Source organism: Lolium perenne, chromosome 4 (genome assembly GCF_019359855.2).
Source record: "Lolium perenne isolate Kyuss_39 chromosome 4, Kyuss_2.0, whole genome shotgun sequence".
Taxonomy (NCBI): Eukaryota; Viridiplantae; Streptophyta; class Magnoliopsida; order Poales; family Poaceae; genus Lolium; species Lolium perenne.
In genome coordinates, this window is record NC_067247.2 from 147004146 (window position 1) to 147023582 (window position 19437).

At 44.4% G+C, this 19437-nt stretch overlaps 1 long non-coding RNA gene across 1 annotated transcript; it reads left to right on the top strand.

Moving 5' to 3' along the window:
* The first annotated feature begins 16739 nt into the window (after positions 1 to 16739).
* LOC127348811 (uncharacterized) lies at positions 16740 to 19393 on the top strand. The gene is made up of 3 exons (XR_011744458.1): positions 16740 to 17236; positions 18231 to 19117; positions 19230 to 19393. It is a non-coding gene; the product is annotated as an uncharacterized lncRNA (long non-coding RNA).
* Positions 19394 to 19437: the final 44 nt, after the last annotated feature.

A 19437-nucleotide genomic window follows, 5' to 3' on the forward strand; every position in this document is an offset into this window, starting at 1 on the left:
CATTTCCCTCGTATCTCATGATCCCTATCACTGTTCAGATGGCACCCCCAACTCGCAACATGACTCAGGAGGCAATGATGCAGATGTTGCAACAGATGTTAGCTGATAGAGAAGTTGAGAGAGCTGAACGGCAAGCCAACCTAGCTGCACTTCAACAACTGGCTCAGGGCAATCAAGGCCACGGAAACCACGACCACCCAGGGTCAAAACTGAAAAACTTCCAGAACACTAACCCACCCGTGTTCAACAAGACAGAGGAACCCCTCGATGCTGATGATTGGCTCCAGACTATGGAGAACAATCTCGAGGTTGCCGGAGTGGAGGACAACGAGAAGGTGTTGTTCGCCACCCACTATCTGGCTGGACCTGCACGTGCCTGGTGGACAAGTACCCGCGCCTTACATGCGGGGAACCTGATGACTTGGGAAGACTTCAAACTCAAGTTTAGCAAGTACCATGCGCCCCCGGGTTTGATTAAGAAGATGAGGGATGAGTTCAGGGAACTGAAGCAAGGCAGAATGACCGTGGTAGAATACCGCGACAAGTTCCTCACTTTGTCAAGGTACGCCCCGGATGAGACGGACACCGTCGAGAAGAGGAAGGAGAGGTTTCTGAATGGACTGCATGATGAGATGCAGACTGTACTGATCAACATTCCCTTTGCTGACTTAGAAGCCCTCGTTGACTCCGCCATTCTGATGGAGGGGAAGATACACTAAGCCAATGAGAACCGCAAGCGCCGTTTGATGAACCAGAGTGGGCCCAGCAACAACCACAAGTATCGCCCCAACTCAGGTGGAGGGTTCGCCCCAAGAAACAACAAGCCCCCGATGCAGAATCCACGTCCGAGTTATCGAGAACCGGAGTGGAGGAAACCAGTCGGGAGGACACAACAACTACAACAACAACAGCAACTTCAACCGCGCTCCACCTCGCGCCCCCAACAATAACTCCAACACTGCTCCAAGGACTGGGAGCAACGCTGTTCCCATCACCCCCAAGGACAAGTCCACCTACAACTGCTACGAGTGCGGAGTAGCTGGGCACTTCTCTTATGAGTGCCCCAAGAAGCTCGCCAAGACTGCCGCCAACACCTCAGGCCCTGCGCAGCAGCAGCGTCGGGTCACCACCAATAAGAAGTTCGCCCCAACAACCCGAACAACCGCAACGGCCGCCTCTACCACATGAATGCAGAAGAAGCTCGGGAAGCCCCGGACGTTGTGCTGGGTATGTTCTCTGTTAACTCAATACCCGCAAGAGTCTTTGTTTGATTCTGGAGCATCGCATTCATTCATTACCGAAGATTTTGCATGCACTAGTAAGATTCAACCCATCAGTTTGAAGCATGTCATGATAGTTCAAATACCTGGATCAACAACTAAAGCTAGAAAAATTTGCAAAGATGTGCCCATCAGAATACATGAAATAGAATTCTATGCAAATTTGATTGTTCTGGGAGCCAAAGGTATGGAAGTAGTCCTGGGAATGGACTGGATGGCGAAACATCATGGACTGATTGATTGTGCCAAGAAGGCCATCACCATGACTAGTAGCACCGGAATAATAGTCGAACACATATCTGAACAGATGCCCCGAAAATTCACCTGTAACCAAAGCCTAGCCAAACCCACTTTGGAACAGATCAGGGTCGTTTGTCGATATCCTGATGTGTTTCCGGATGATCTACCCGGTATGCCCCCAGATCGGGATATCGAGTTTATCATCGAGCTAATCCCCGGAACCGGACCTATAGCCCAGAGAGCCTACAGCATGAACCCGGCAGAGTTAGTGGAACTGAAGAAACAGCTGGATGATATGCTATTCAAAGGTCTGATTCAACCAAGTGCGTCACCTTGGAGATCGCCAGTTTTGTTCGTGGATAAAAAGGACGGTGCCACTCGTTTGGTTACGGACTATCGTAAGCTTAACGATGTCACCATTAAGAACAAGTATCCGTTGCCCAAGATAGAAGATCTGTTTGACCAGCTGACCGGAGCCCGAGTATTCTCGAAGATTGATCTGCGGACAGGATACCATCAGCTGAAGATTCGTGCCACCGATATCCCCAAAACTGCCTTTACCACCAGATATGGATTGTATGAGTACAATGTCATGTCATTTGGATTGACCAATGCCCCCGCTTACTTCATGAATCTCATGAATAAGATCTTTATGAACTTCCTGGACAAATTTGTCGTTGTCTTCATCGACGACATCCTCATATACTCCAAGTCCGAGGAAGAACATGAGCAACATTTGGAAGTGGTCCTAGATACCCTTCGGGAACATCAGCTGTATGCCAAGTTCAGCAAGTGTGAGTTTTGGTTGAAAGAAGTAGGATTCTTGGGTCACATCTTGTCAGCCGGAGGAATTGCCGTTGACCCCGCAAAAATCAAGACTGTTGAAGAATGGAAAGCCCCAACTACCCAGACTGAAGTTCGTGCATTTCTCGGATTGGCGGGATATTACCGCCGATTCGTTGAAGGATTCTCGAGCATAGCAAGACCGATGACCCAATTGTTGAAGAAGGACCGGAAGTTCGAATGGACCGATAAGTGTGAAGAGAGCTTTCAACAGCTCAAGTTAAGACTGACAACAGCCCCAATACTGGTTATGCCGGACATTGCCAAACCATTTGATGTGTACTGCGACGCCTCCAAGATTGGTCTTGGATGTGTGCTGATGCAAGAAGGCAAAGTGATATCTTACCTATCAAGACAGCTCAAGCAGCATGAACAGAACTATCCAACTCATGACTTAGAGCTAGCAGCGGTGGTGTTAGCCCTGAAGGTATGGCGTCATTACCTCATGGGTAATCGATGCGAGGTTTACTCGGATCACAAGAGCCTGAAGTATATCTTCACGCAGAAGGAGCTGAATATGAGACAGCGCAGATGGATAGAGTTAATCAAGGATTACGACATGGAAATCCACTATCACCCCGGCAAGGCCAATGTGGTAGCGGATGCTACGGAAGTAAGCTGCCATGTCAGTTGAACTCCATGTTAGCAATTGAGCAACCTAGCCTGTTTGAAGAGTTTGAGCAGTTTAGGCTTGAACTGGTTAGCGAAGGATACCTCGCCAGCATTGAACTCCAACCCACCCTGATTAGTCAGATCAAGGAAGCTCAGAAAGGAAATGTTAGCATTGACGGAATCAAGAACCAAATAGCCGCCGGAAAAGCACCGGGATTCACCGTGGAAGAAGAAGGAGTGCTATGGTATAACAAGCGCCTTTGCGTGCCGTCAGACTCAGAATTGAAGCAAGTTATTCTGAAAGAAGCTCACGACACCCTATACTCCATTCACCCCGGAGGGACCAAGATGTACCAGGATTTGAAGGAACAATTCTGGTGGCATGGAATGAAGAGAGAAATTGGAAGCTACATCGCCAAGTGTGACATCTGTCAAAGAGTCAAGGCAGAACACCAACGCCCTGCAGGACTGTTACAACCCCTACAGATTCCCGAATGGAAGTGGGATTCCGTAGGAATGGACTTCATCACCGGACTGCCCAAGTCTAGTAAAGGAAATGATTCCATCTGGGTAGTGGTCGACAGACTAACCAAAGTCGCCCACTTCATCCCCGTCAAGACCACCTATCAAGGACCGAGGCTCGCAGAGCTATATATCTCAAGGATAGTCAGCCTGCACGGAACCCCGAAGTCGATAGTATCCGACAGAGGATCCCAATTCACCTCCAGATTCTGGCAGAAAGTACATGAAGGACTCGGAACTCGTCTGAATTTCAGCACAGCCTATCACCCGCAGACAGATGGACAGACTGAAAGAGTCAACCAGATACTAGAAGATATGTTGAGAGCATGTGTGCTAGAGTATGGATCTAAGTGGGAAGACTGCTTGTCGTACGCAGAATTCTCATACAACAATAGCTACCAAGCCAGCTTGCAGATGGCCCCCTTCGAAGCACTGTACGGAAGGAAGTGCCGTACCCCTCTGAATTGGTCGGAAGTAGGAGAGAGTCAAATCTTTGGACCAGATATTCTCCGAGAAGCCGAAGAGAAGGTTCACAAGATCCGCGAGTACCTCAAGACAGCCCAATCAAGACAGAAGAGCTACGCTGACAAAAGACGCCGAGAGATGACCTTCGAGATCGGAGATTTCGTATATCTCAAAGTGTCCCCCCTTAAAGGAATGCAGAGATTTCAGCTTAGAGGAAAGCTCACACCCCGATATGTCGGACCCTTCAAGGTCCTGAGTCACCGAGGAGAAGTATCCTATCAGCTGGAGTTACCGGAAGAAATGTCAGCGGTGCACAATGTGTTTCACATCTCGCTACTCCGGAAGTGTTTAGAAGTACCTGAGAAGACCGAGGTTTTCAAGAACATCGACCATCGAGCTGTGGATATCAACTCAGATCTGACATACCGCGAAGTACCTATTCGCATCCTGGAAGAAGCTTTCAGAACCACCCGTACCCGAAGTATCAAGTTTCTGAAGATCCAATAGAGTAATCACACCGAAGAAGAAGCCACTTGGGAGAGAGAAGACTTTATGAGGACTGAGTACCCAGATCTCTTTAGTACCTAGTTTTCTCAGATCTCGGGACGAGATCTTTTGTAAGGGGGAAGGGTTTGTAACATCCCAAGTTTCAACAATAATAAACAAGAGAGATAATTTCCCCAAACCCAAAATTTTGCAACTAACAAAAACTTTTTCTATACATATAGTGCCACATATAGATATATGCATTTGAGTGATATTCTTTTGTGCAATTGCCATGATGAGTGTTAGTATGTTTAAACCTGGCTATGTGAACCCTAAGCAAGATCACTAAACCCTAATTTGAAGGGAAATGGAGAAAATGAGAAAAACTCATTTTCCACTCACATACACTTTATGCATTTTGGCAAATCTTCAACCAAGGCCAAGATTGCTTGCTCCCTTGCTTCTAAAATACTTCAATGTGATAAACTAACACAATTGCACCCTTGAACCAAGAATCAAATGCAAAGAAATCAAAAATCCTACATACATATGATAATGGTCACTTGACCCAAAAATATTTTCTTCACCTCTTTACCCCCCTGGTTTTCTCATCTCTTGAACTAAACTTGGTCAACCAAAGACATGTCATCCAAGACCATGTCAAGGTGAGCAACTTTGATGTTGACCACCATGGCTAGAGTGGACTAGGTTGACCAGAATAAAAGTGACAAGAGGGGATGCTGAAATAAAGAGAAGATTATGTCACTTTTGACATTTTGCAAAACAACTCCAAATTGAGTGCCACCACCACCAATACTTCACATTTATGTTATAAATGAGATTCACCAAAAAGAATTTCAAAATTCAAAAGAAAAGTTCATGCGGCCATTATGTCGAACAGGTGGCAGGCATCATTTCCAAATTGAGACACACCCTTTTACACACTGGTTTCTTCCCTAAACCCCTTTAATTCTTGATCATCACACTCTCTTACAACCCCTGCTTCACCCTAGTGCATGCTCTGGTCGATTAAAGTGAGAGGAGAGGGGAAAGAAACCCTAGACTAAGGCACACCGTGGCCATGCCGGCCACCTTTGGCATCTCCACCTCCAGCCCTCATCTCAACTCTTGCCCTTGTCCTGGAGCATCTACACTGCACAAGGACACGAATGGTACAAGCCCCTGCAACGCCACGGCTCTACTTTGGCTAGAACGCGCGTGGCCAAACCGCGCCAGGGCGTGCCAGTCGACGCGGTGAGCGCGCCCTGGACACGCCGGTCCGTCGAGCGCTCGAGCAGCCTACTCCTCGCCCTGCATCCCTACCGCGACGTTGAGTAGCTACTCCCCGCCCTCTACACGCTAGACACAAGCCCAGGCCTGCCCCTGCACCGTCGCCGTCGTCCTCGGCCAAATGATGCCGCGCGCCCCGTGACAAACCCTGCAAGCTCCCGAGCCATCCCGTCGCCTTTTCTCTGCGCCAGCTAGCCGTTGAGCATCGCCAGGACGACGCCTACAAGATGCCGTCCTCGCCTTGCCCCTTCGATCGACGGAGAGGCCACGCCGTCGACGCTCCTCCACAGCACACCCGGCCACCTCGCTCCCTCTATAAATAGCGACGATCAGCACCTCATCTCTTCACACAATCCACTCCTCACCTCACTGAGTCTCCTCCACCCATCAATTTCACCCAGAGACCTCGCCGGAGCTGCTCGAATCGCGAGCTCAAGACCGCCGGAGCCCGCGGAAGCTCTTCGTCGATTGGAGCCTCCCCGAGCGCCGGCTGCTGCACCAGGCCGTTCCTCGTCGACAACCACTTCTCCGCGCCTACGCACGAGACCTGCACCGGCCTGGTACGCCCTCCGACCCCCTAGGCTCGCCGCCAGGGAGCCCGCTGCTCGTCGGAGAAGACGACGTTCACACGCCGTCGGATCCTAGTCTAATCCTACGGCCTAACGCGCGCGTACCGCTTCGGCGTTCAAAGAGGCGCCGACAGGTGGCCCCCACCATGTCAGCGCGGCCCGAGCGCACCAGATGCGTGTTGGGCTGCGAAGTGGGTTTTTATTTCGTTTCGGCCCAGTAACTCTTCCCGCCTAAGCCCAGGAATTCAAATCCAGTATATTCTTTATTCAAATTTTGCTCTTGCTGAATGTTTAGTAAAATTTGAATAGTTTGAATTCTGCCAAACCAAATCTACCAAACCTTATACCGTTGGAAAGCCCATGAATTTATCTATCCAATGCCACTGGCCCCATCCCCATTTTCATTATAGATTTAATTTGACAAAAAAGACAAGACAGGGACTTTTGCACATTCAAACTTTATTTAAAATTCAACCAGAATAGTTTTTGAAGTAATTCCAATTCTAATAAATCACAAATGATGTCCTCTAATTGATGATGCAATAACATAGCCCTGTTGCTAGTATGATCATGGACTAGATCAAATAAAATGGCTATGTAGTCATTTCTAGAGCTTTTTATAGTGGAATTCAAACTCAACCCCAATATGAGATTTACCTCTCATTTAAATTTTGATCCTAAGTACTAATAACCAGGGGAAATGACTTAGGCTAATGAACCCTTGAGAATTACTACTTAGAGATTTTAATTCATTTAAATGTTAAGTTTTAGAACTATGTGAAGTGTAGCACTTCAATTAAATTGAACTCACATATAATAGATATGAAATGTTGACTTTGGGTCAACCTATATTTCATACCTTATTATTATATGGAGAGATTAAATCTTAATAAGAGGAAATGAAAAGAAATGATTTCTTTTAAAGACCTACCCACCAAATTTAAGAAATAGGAATAATGAGAGGAAATCATTTCTCTTTCAAATAAAGACAAATCAAATAATCCACCATGCCATGTTTGATTGATGATAGGACTAGTGTGTGAACTATTTTGAGTGCCTCTAGTTTAGTATGTGAGCTTGGTTTAGTATTTATACCTCGTATTCGTATATAGACGCTAGTAACGAGGAATACCAAGAGGAGGAGGGCTACTCTCAGGAAGAAGAAGAGAACTTCGATAACTACCCAGCTCAAGGCAAGCTAACCCTTGCTGAAAACAAGTGCTTAGCTCTACAAGAGCAAAGGCACCTTCACACTTTACTTTTATGTATTACCTATCCCATGTTTTTACTTACCATTGCTCTTGCTTTTATTTCAAAGTACTTTTTGAATTATGATTCACTAGTCTGGATTAGAACAAGAGCATCAAAGTTAGCCTAAGCAAATAAAGCTAGATAGCACCCCCTCATGACTAGTTGCTTTTGCTAAGAACTAAAATTGACTACTCTAGATGGGAACATTTGTGAAATGAACTGAAGTGAAAGATTTTGAAGGTGAATATGACCTTGAGGAGATGGTGTTTTTTTTTTTGAATAAAATAGATGATTGAGTTTGAATGCGATACCCTTCCAATTATGCAAGTACCCCCACAATACCTGATTATGGGTAGGGCTTAACTAGAAACTTGTGTATTTTAGTATGGGTTCCCTCTTAACAAACATCATAGGGGTTACGCTGCGGCTGCCTCCGTTACTTGTGGATTGATGTTGAAATGAGGGGAATAGATCGTCCACTACTACTTCGCTTCCGCTACTATTTGTGATGTTGAACAATATATTCGTGTAATATTGGATCATGTGATCTATGGTTGTAAGACAATATGTGTTGTAATAAATGATGACTCTATGCTACTTACTATTATGTCTCGCAAAAACATTATTCCTGGGATTGCGATGTACGGCATAATAGGCATCTGGACTTAAAAATCCGGGTGTTGACACGGGTGTCTGTCTCTCCTACTATAGTGAAGATTCAATTTATTCTTCTATTGACAACACTAGTATCACCGTTGTGGTTCATGTTCGTAGGTAGATTGGATCTTACTCGAAAACCCTAAACCACGTAAAATATGCAAACCAAATTAGAGAACGTCTAACTTGTTTTTGCATGGTTTGGTGATGTGATATGGCCATAATGTGATGATGACTATGTATGAGATGATCATTATTGTATTGTGGCAACCGGCAGGAGCCTTATGGTTGTCTTTAAATTTCATGTTGAGTAGTATTTCAAAGTAGTTGTAATAGTTGCTACATGGAGGACAATCATGAAGACGGCGCCATTGACCTTGGTGCTTCGCCGACGATGATGGAGATCATGCCCGTTGATGATGGAGATCATGTCCGTGCTTTGGAGATGAAGATCAAAGGCGCAAAGACAAAAGGGCCATATCATATCACATATGAACTGCATGTGATGTTAATCCTTTTATGCATCTTATTTTGCTTAGATCGCGACGGTAGCATTATAAGATGATCCCTCTCACTAAAATTTCAAGATAATAAAGTGTTCATCCTTAGTAGCACCGTTGCCAAGACTTGTCGTTTCGAAGCATCTCGTGATGATCGGGTGTGATAGAATCAACAAGTGCATACAACGGGTGCAAGCCAGTTTTGCACATGCGGATACTAAGGTGGCCTTGACGAGCCTAGCATGTATAGACATGGTCTCGGAACACGTGATACCGAAAGGTAGAGCATGAATCATATGATTGATATGATGAACACTTTGAATGTTCGCCATTGAAATCACACCTTGTCTCGTGATGATCGGACTTAGGTGCGGTGGATTTGGTTTGTGTGATCACTAAGACAATGCGAGGGATATTGTTTTGAGTGGGAGTTCACCTAGTTTTTAATTAAGTTGAATTAAAATTTGAACTCAATTTGTCATAAACTTAGTCTAAACTATTGCAAATATATGTTGTAGATATGGCGTCCTCAATCAATTTTAAACCAGTTCCTAGAGAAAGAAAAGCTTAAGAGCAACGGTAGCAACTTCATCTAGATCGGTTCCGTCATGTGAGGATTTTCCTCAATGGCGGAAATCTGAAATATGTGCTTGATGCACCGCTAGGTGACCCTCCTGCAGAAACTGAAACCGATGAAGTAAAAACTGTTTACGCAACTCGGAAAACTCGGTACTCTCAAGTTCAGTGTGCCATCTTATGCAGTCTGGAAGCCGATCTTCAAAAACGTTTTGAGCACCACGATCCACATGAGTTGATAAATGAGTTGAAGACTATATTTGAGACTCATGCGGCCGTGGAATGCTATGAAGCATCGAAACACTTCTTCAGCTGCATGATGGAAGAAGGCAGCTCCGTTAGTGAGCACATGCTCGCCAAGACCGGGCATGCGAAGAAACTCAGTGACTTGGGAATAGTGATTCCTAATAGACTGGGGATTAATCGTGTCCTTCAATCACTGCCACCTAGTTACAAGAACTTTGTGATGAACTATAATATGCAGAACATGAACAAAGAGTTACCTGAACTCTTCTCCATGCTAAAATCTGCTGAGATTGAGATCAAGAAAGAGCACCAAGTGTTGATGGTCAACAAGACCACCAGCTTCAAGAAACAGGGCAAGTCTAAAGGCAAGAACAGGAAGAGTGGCAAGAAAGCTGCCACGCCTCCTGTGAAACCTAAGACTGGCCCTAAGCACGATGCTTGAGTGCTATTACTGCAAGGAGAAGGGACAACTGGAAGCGTAATTGCTCCAAGTATTTGGCGGATACGAAGAGCGGCCTTGTCAAGAAGAGGAAAGAAGGTATATCGATATACATGTTATAGATGTTTATCTTACGGTTCTCGTACTAGTACAGGTATTTGATACTGGTTCGGTTGCTCATATTTGTAACTCGAAATAGGAACTAAAGAATAAACGAAGACTACTAAAGGATGAAGTGACCATGCGCGTTGGAAATGGATCCAAAGTCGATGTGATCGCTGTCGGCACACTTCCTCTACACCTACCTTCGGGATTAGTTTTAAGCCTCAATAATTGTTATTTTGTACCCGCGTTGAGCATGAACATTATATCTGGATCTTGTTTAATGCAAGACGGTTATTCATTCAAGTCTGAGAATAATGGTTGTTCTATTTTTATGAATAATATCTTTTATGGTCGAGCACACGAAAAGAATGGCTTATTTCTGTTAGATCTCGATAGTAGTGATACACATATACATAACATTGATGCTAAGCGAATTAAATTGAATGATAATTCTACTTATATGTGGCACTGTCGTCTTGGTCATATTGGAGTGAAACGCATGAAGAAACTCCATATCGATGGATTACTTGAATCACTTGACTTTGAGTCACTTGATAGATGCGAAGCATGTCTAATGGGAAAAATGACTAAGACTCCATTCTCTGGTATTATGGAGCGAGCTACTGACTTATTGGAAATCATACATACCGATGTGTGCGGACCAATGAGTGTAGCATCGCGTGGTGGTTATCGTTATGTTCTAACCTTCACAGATGATCTGAGTAGATATGGGTATATCTATTTCATGAAACATAAATCCGAGACTTTTGAGAAGTTTAAGGAATTCCAAAGTGAAGTAGAAAATCAACGTAACAAGAAGATTAAATTTCTACGATCTGATCGCGGAGGTGAATATCTGAGTTATGAGTTTGGCATGCATTTAAAGAAATGCGGAATACTTTCACAATTGACACCGCCGGGAACACCACAACGTAACGGTGTGTCCGAACGTCGTAATCGAACTCTCTTAGATATGGTTCGTTCTATGATGTCTCTTACTGATTTGCCGTTATCATTTTGGAGTTATGCATTAGAGACAGCCGCATTCACTTTAAATAGAGCACCATCAAAATCCGTAGAAACGACACCGTATGAATTATGGTTTCATAAGAAACCTAAGCTGTCGTTCCTGAAAGTTTGGGGTTGCGAAGCCTATGTAAAGAAGTTACAACCGGACAAGCTAGAACCCAAAGCGGAGAAATGCGTCTTCATAGGATACCCTAAGGAAACTATAGGGTACACTTTCTATCACAGATCCGAAGGCAAAATCTTTGTTGCTAAGAACGGAACCTTTCTTGAGAAAGAATTTCTCACTAAAGAAGTGTCTGGAAGAAAAGTAGAACTTGATGAGATTGATGAATCTATACTCGTTGATCAGAGTAGCGCAGTACCGGAAGTTGTACCGATCGCCTACACCAACAACGAGAGGAAGCTAATGATAATGATCATGAAACTTGAACGAGGAAACTACTTTGAACCTCGCGGATCGACAAGGGAACGTGCCACTCCTGATTGGTATGATCCTTGTCTAAATGTCATGATTGTGGATAACAATGATGAGGACCCTGTGACGTATGAAGAAGCGATGATGAGCCCAGATTCCAACAAATGGCAAGAAGCCATGAAATCCGAAATGGGATCCATGTATGATAACAAAGTATGGACTTTGGTAGACTTACCAGATAGCCGAAAGACTGTTGAGAATAAATGGATCTTCAAGAGAAAAACAGATGCTGATGGTAATATTACTGTCTATAAAGCTCGACTTGTCGCAAAGGGTTTCCGACAAATTCAAGGAGTTGACTACGATGAGACTTTCTCACCTATAGCGAAGCTAAAATCTGTGAGGATTTTGTTAGCAATAGCTGCATTTTTCGATTATGAGATTTGGCAGATGGATGTCAAAACGGCGTTCCTTAATGGAGACATTGAGGAAGAGTTGTATATGGTACAACCCAAAGGTTTTGCCGATCCTAAAAATGCTGACAAAGTATGCAAACTTCAGCGTTCAATTTATGGACTGAAGCAAGCATCGAGAAGTTGGAACCGACACTTTGATAAGGTGATCAAAGACTTCGGGTTTATACAGTGTCATGGAGAGGCCTGTATTTACAAGAAAGTGAGTGGGAGCTCTGTAGCATTCTTGATATTATATGTAGATGACATATTATTGATTGGGAATGATATAGAACTATTAAGCAGTGTAAAGGGTTATTTGAATAATAGTTTTTCAATGAAAGACCTTGGTGAAGCATCATATATATTAGGCATCAAGATTTATAGAGATAGATCAAGACGTCTAATAGGGCTATCACAGAGTACATACCTGGACAAGATTCTAAAGAAGTTTAGAATGGACGAAAGTAAGAAAGGATTCTTACCTATGTTACCAGGCAAGGTCTTGAGTAAGACTCAAGGTCCGGCTACGGCAGAAGAAAGAGAAAGGATGAGTCAGATCCCCTATGCCTCGGCAGTAGGCTCTATCATGTATGCCATGCTATGTACAAGACCGGATATAGCACATGCTGTTAGTTTGACTAGCAGATATCAAAGTGATCCAGGAATGGAACAACGGACAGTGATCAAGAATATCTGAAGTACTTGAAAAGAACTAAGGATATGTTTTTTTGTTATGGAGGTGACCAAGAGCTCGTTGTAACAAGTTACACCGATGCAAGTTGGAACAACGATCCCGATGACTCTAAGTCACAATTTGGTACGTGTTTATATTGAATGGTGCTGCGATGGCTGGGCAAGCTCGAAAGCGATTGCACGGTGGCGAAATCCTCAACAGAATCGGAGTACATAGCGGCTTCGGAGGCTTCATCAGAAGCGGTATGGATGAAGAGGTTCATTATAGAGCTCGGTGTGGTTCCTAGTGCATTGGACCCACTAGTCATATATTGTGACAACATGGGTGCCATCGCCAATGCACAAGAACCAAGGTCACACAAGAGGCTGAAGCATATCAAGCTGCGTTACCACTCGATTCGCGAGTACATCGAAGATGGAGAAGTAAAGATTTGCAAAGTACACACTGATCTGAATGTAGCAGATCCGTTGACTAAAGCTCTTCCTAGGGCAAAGCATGACCAACACCAGAATGCCATGGGTGTTAGGTATATTACAATGTAATCTAGATTATTGACTCTAGTGCAAGTGGGAGACTCAAGGAGATATGCCCTAGAGGCAATAATAAAGTGGTTATTATTTATATCTTTATGTTTATGATAAATGTTTATATATCATGCTATAATTGTATTAACCGAAACATTAGTACATGTGTGATATGTAGACAAACAAGAAGTCCCTAGTATGCCTCTTAAACTAGCTTGTTAATTAATGGATGATTAGTTTCATAATCATGAACATTGGATGTTATTAATAACAAGGTTATATCATTATATGAATGATGTAATGGACACACCCAATTAAGCGTAGCATAAGATCTCGTCATTAAGTTATTTGCTATAAGCTTTCGATACATAGTTACCTAGTCCTTATGACCATGAGATCATATAAATCACTTATACCGGAAAGGTACTTTGATTACACCAAACACCACTGCGTAAATGGGTGGCTATAAAGGTGGGATTAAGTATCCGGAAAGTATGAGTTGAAGCATATGGATCAACAGTGGGATTTGTCCATCCCGATGATGGATAGATATACTCTGGGCCCTCTCGGTGGAATGTCGTCTAATGTCTTGCAAGCATATGAATAAGTTCATAAGAGACCACATACCACGGTACGAGTAAAGAGTACTTGTCAGGAGACGAGGTTGAACAAGGTATAAAGTGATACCGAAGATCAAACCTCGGACAAGTAAAATATCGCGTGACAAAGGGAATTGGTATTATATGTGAATGGTTCATTCGATCACTAAAGTCATCGTTGAATATGTGGGAGCCATTATGGATCTCCAGATCCCGCTATTGGTTATTGGTCGGAGTGAGTACTCAACCATGTCCGCATAGTTCACGAACCGTAGGGTGACACACTTAAAGTTGGATGTTGAAATGGTAGAAATTGAATATGGAATGGAGTTCGAATATTTGTTCGGAGTCCCGGATGAGATCCGGACATCACGAGGAGTTAGGAATGGTCTGGAGAATAAGATTCATATATAGGATGTCATTTTATGTGAATTAAAATGTCGCGGAAGGTTCTATGGAAGGTTCTAGAAGGTTCTAGAAAAGTCCGGAAGAAACCACCAAGGAAGGTGGAGTCCACATGGGACTCCACCTCCATGGCCGGCCAACCCTAGTGGGGGAGGAGTCCCAAGTGGACTCCCCCTTAGGGACCGGCCACCCCCATATGGGAGGTGGAAATCCCACCTTTGGTGGGAGTCCTAGCTTGGCTAGGTTTCCCCCTCTTATGGGAAGTTTTTGGTTCGGGTCTTATTCGAAGACTTGGAGACCAACTCTTGGGAATCCACCTATATAATGAGGGGCCAAGGGAGGGGGCCGGCCACCCTAAGACCACAAGCTGGCCGCCCCCCTTGAAGTGGCCGGCCACCCCCTCCCAAACCCTAGCCGCCCCCCTCTCCTCCATATCTCCCGCGTAGCTTAGCGAAGCTCCGCCGGACTTCTCCACCGCCACCGACACCACGCCGTCGTGCTGTCGGATTCAAGAGGAGCTACTACTTCCGCTGCCCGCTGGAACGGGGAGGTGGACGTCGTCTTCATCAACAACCGAACGTGTGACCGAGTACGGAGGTGCTGCCCGTTCGTGGCGCCGGAACCGATCGTGATCAAGATCTTCTACGCGCTTTTGCAAGCGGCAAGTGAACATCTACCGCAGCAACAAGAGCCTCCTCTTGTAGGCTTTGGAATCTCTTCAAGGGTGAGACTCGATAATCCCCTCGTTGCTACCGTCTTCTAGATTGCATCTTGGCTTGGATTTCGTGTTCGCGGTAGGAAAATTTTTGTTTTCTATGCAACGTTATCCTACACTCTCCTCTGCTAAGTTGGCAATACCATCATGCGTATCGTTTTGGCTCATTGATGTAGCAGGCCACCCATCTCTCTCCTCCCAAGCCCCGTGATACGTCTCCGACGTATCGATAATTTCTTATGTTCCATGCCACATTATTGATGATATCTACATGTTTTATGCATACTTTATGTCATATTTATGCATTTTCCGGCACTAACCTATTAACGAGATGCCGAAGAGCCAGTTGCTATTTTCTGCTGTTTTTGGTTTCAGAAATCCTAGTAAGGAAATATTCTCGGAATTGGATGAAATCAACGCCCAGGGGCCTATTTTGCCACGAAGCTTCCAGAAGACCGAAGGAAAGACGAAGTGGGGCCACGGGGCGCCGCCACACTAGGGTGGCGTGGCCCAAGGGGGGCCCGCGCCGACCTAGCGTGTGGGGCCCTCGTGTGGCCCCCTGACCTATCTCCTCCGCCTACTTAAAGCCTTCGTCGCGAAACCCCCAGTACCGAGAGCCACGATACGGAAAACCTTCCAGAGACGCCGCCGCCGCCAATCCCATCTCGGGGGATTCAGGAGATCGCCTCCGGCACCCAGCCGGAGAGGGGAATCATCTCCCGGAGGACTCTTCACCGCCATGGTCGCCTCCGGAGTGATGAGTGAGTAGTTCACCCCTGGACTATAGGTCCATAGCAGTAGCTAGATGGTCGTCTTCTCCTCATTATGCTTCATTGTCGGGTCTTGTGAGCTGCCTAACATGATCAAGATCATCTATCTGTAATGCTATATGTTGTGTTTGTTGGGATCCGATGGATAGAGAATACTATGCTATGTTGATTATCAATCTATTACCTATGTGTTGTTTATGATCTTGCGTGCTCTCCGTTATTAGTAGAGGCTCTGGCCAAGTTTTTACTCTTAACTCCAAGAGGGAGTATTTATGCTCGATAGTGGGTTCATGCCTCCATTAAATCTGGGACAGTGACAGAAAGTTCTAAGGTTGTGGATGTGCTGTTGCCACTAGGGATAAAACATCGATGCTATGTCCGAGGATGTAGTTATTGATTACATTACGCACCATACTTAATGCAATTGTCTGTTGTTTGCAACTTAATACTGGAAGGGTTCGGATGATAACCTGAAGGTGGACTTTTTAGGCATAGATGCATGCTGGATAGCGGTCTATGTACTTTGTCGTAATGCCCAATTAAATCTCACAATATTCATCATATCATGTATGTGCATTGTCATGCCCTCTCTATTTGTCAATTGCCCAACTGTAATTTGTTCACCCAACATGCTATTTATCTTATGGGAGAGACACCTCTAGTGAACTGTGGACCCCGGTCCATTATTTTAATCGAATACAATCTACTGCAATACTTGTTCTACTGTTTTCTGCAAACAATCATCATCCACACTATACATCTAATCCTTTGTTACAGAAAGCTGGTGAGATTGACAACCTCACTGTTTCGTTGGGGCAAAGTACTTTGGTTGTGTTGTGCAGGTTCCACGTTGGCGCCGGAATCCCTGGTGTTGCGCCGCACTACATCTCGCTGCCATCAACCTTCAACGTGCTTCTTGGCTCCTACTGGTTCGATAAACCTTGGTTTCTTACTGAGGGAAAACTTGCCGTTGTACGCATCGCACCTTCCTCTTGGGGTTCCCAACGGACGCGTGCTGTACGCGTATCACCCCGTCTCTCTACTCTGGGCAATACCAGTCTGCGTATCGTTTGGGCTCATTGATGTACGCATTCTCCACGGGGAAAACCCCAGGGCCACCCGTCTCTCTACTCTGGGCAAGGCAGAGGCAGAGGGCGTGGAAAATTCAAGGAGGTACGGGATGGGAGGCGGCAAGAAGCGGAGCATGGGCCGCGGCTAGAGAAGTCCGAGCGCCGCTGCCATTTCCAAGAGTGACCATGCCGAGATGGCCCACAAGCATCTGGCAAGGGATGCATCGGCATCGTGGCAAAGGCAACCATCCTGCGATAGTTTGTTTGTTCACCATGGTGGGTTTCTACCAAATCTTCTTCAGTCTTCCCTCCCCTCCCGATCTCTCTGAATGCCCATTTATGCAGATTTGACATGTGATCTGGTTTGAACTAACTTGATATTTTGGTACAGATTCGGTTATGGTTGATGCAAGCCTAGGCTCCTCCAAAGTTCACTTTCTTGGTACAGCTTCAATGATGCTACAACTTTCATTCTTGAGGTAAGGGAAATTACCTCTTATATGATCGTTTATTTTTCTGTGTTGTTATGCGAATAGGAGTTGCATTGTATGGAAATAAGCTATTTGTAATAACTGAGATGGCTTCCTTGTTTTTGACTGGTCAAGAAAATTGATGCCTTGCAATTTAGTTTTTGAAGTTGAAGTGCATACATGGGCGGATCTAGCCTATGGGCAAGGGGGGCAGCTGCCCCCACTTAAATCTCTAATCTCTTTGTAAATTCTAGCTTAAATAGAGGTTTGCCCCCACTTAAAAAATATTTTTTCTTCAATAAGTACATTCCTGCCCCCTCTCAATTCTCATCCTAGCTCCGCCCCTGAGTGCATATGCATGTTGTTCAAGCAGTGACACTTTCAGACATTTCTGATTTTTATATCTCAGTTATAGGGCTCTCCAGGAACTGGTTGTATGATGAAAGATGTGTGTGAAAAAAAAACTTGTGTCAATTAATCCCATAGCTTGTGAGTCTAATAGCCACAGTTTTTAGGCAGCATTTAAAAGCGTGGACTGCATTGCTAAAAGATGTCATGTCTACTCTGAACATTACCTTTAAGAAGCAGCAACATGGTTTTAAAGGCGACGCCTTGGCGCCTTGAGGAGGGGTCTCTTTGGCGCCTAGGTGGGCATATTTCCAAGACGGAGGGGTAGCGCTTGGACGCCTAGGCGACGCTTTTTAAACCATGAGCAGCAGGTGGATAGAATTCTCTAATGCCTATATATGTATTGAAAAGTGTGTTGACTATTAGTTTCTAGGTTGAATAGACTATGGCGATGCAAATTTTGCAGCCACAAGCCATTAAGCATAGCTATGCGGTCAATCAGGTTAATTTGTCTTGTCTCGATAATACTTGAATCACAGATATACAATGGGAAGCCTATGGGTGTTATCCACAAATACCTTTCTATATTTCCGTGATAAGTTGGTAATTAACATGAAGCTTGTTTATATATATTTTTTTTAATCTTTCCATGCAGGTTATTTTGTCTTTACAATCTGTTTCTTATACACAATCTGTGGTAGGAAAGAACACAGCTTGAGACTTCCCAGTTATACAAGGTAGCTGGAGTCAATCCTCTAGCAGGTTCATTAATTTTTCTTCCAAAACCAAGTTACATTAAATGTGAAATTAATTATATGGTATATCACCTCATATTAGGTTCTAAATGGTGACTATTCATATTAGCTAATCATATTTCCTACTTCCTATACTCTATAGTTATTTAGGGCAAGTATCCCTATTTCTGATTGAATACCACCATTGCTATTACCACTAGAAGCCAATGTTTTAGTTTTCAGTGGGGTTTTAATATTTATTTATAGGGAACCTTGCCTAATTTTATCTTTTCATATGCGGACTAACGAAATGCAGTCTACAATGGGCTCGAAGAAGGGTGATAATGTGTTTCGACAAAACTGACTACTACTCTCAGGTCCCCTTTTATCTTTCTGTCCATGCTCTGTTAAGTGATCACCAACATTAATATCATCTAGAAGGACCTAAAAGTCAAAAGATAATTTTGAACAAAATACAGGGCAGGTGAATGCAAGAGGTTCCTAATAAGATCATGAAACAACAAAGGTGCCACCGATTTGCCGGCTACCAGCCCATCTCTCCTATTTTCTGCACTCTCTCATTCTTTTCCTCCCTAACCGCAGGAGGACCAACAACAACGACGAAGGACGGGAGCCACCATGGATTTTCTATTCAAGACCTCCTGCTGGCTCATGCTCTGCTTCGAGGTATTCTCATGGCTGGCATGAGGTACAAGCAGATGCACTCGTGGTTGTCAGACAGGTCCTGGCAGCGGATTGGGAACAAACCATCGACGACAGCTACTTTGCTGACTCTGCACATCCTCGGGTATAACAGATTCAACATAGATTGTTTTATTTGTTCAGCAGCTTGCTCAACATCTTCATCTGCTTTAGTTTGACAAATTTACTATCAAGACATTTATGTTTTTTTTGTGCAGAATTTCGTGTGGAAGAAGCATGGGTATTTCAAGCTGGATGTCTGCTATATCTTGATCTGGTATTTCAAACATGGGTATTTCAAACTAGATCTAAGTTTCTAGAGGCTTAAAAATATTGTGACATAAGAGGTATGCATTCTCTGTGGTTTTGCATATGGAAGTTGTGATATTATACCCTATATAAAAGTTAGACAAGTTAACGCTTTCA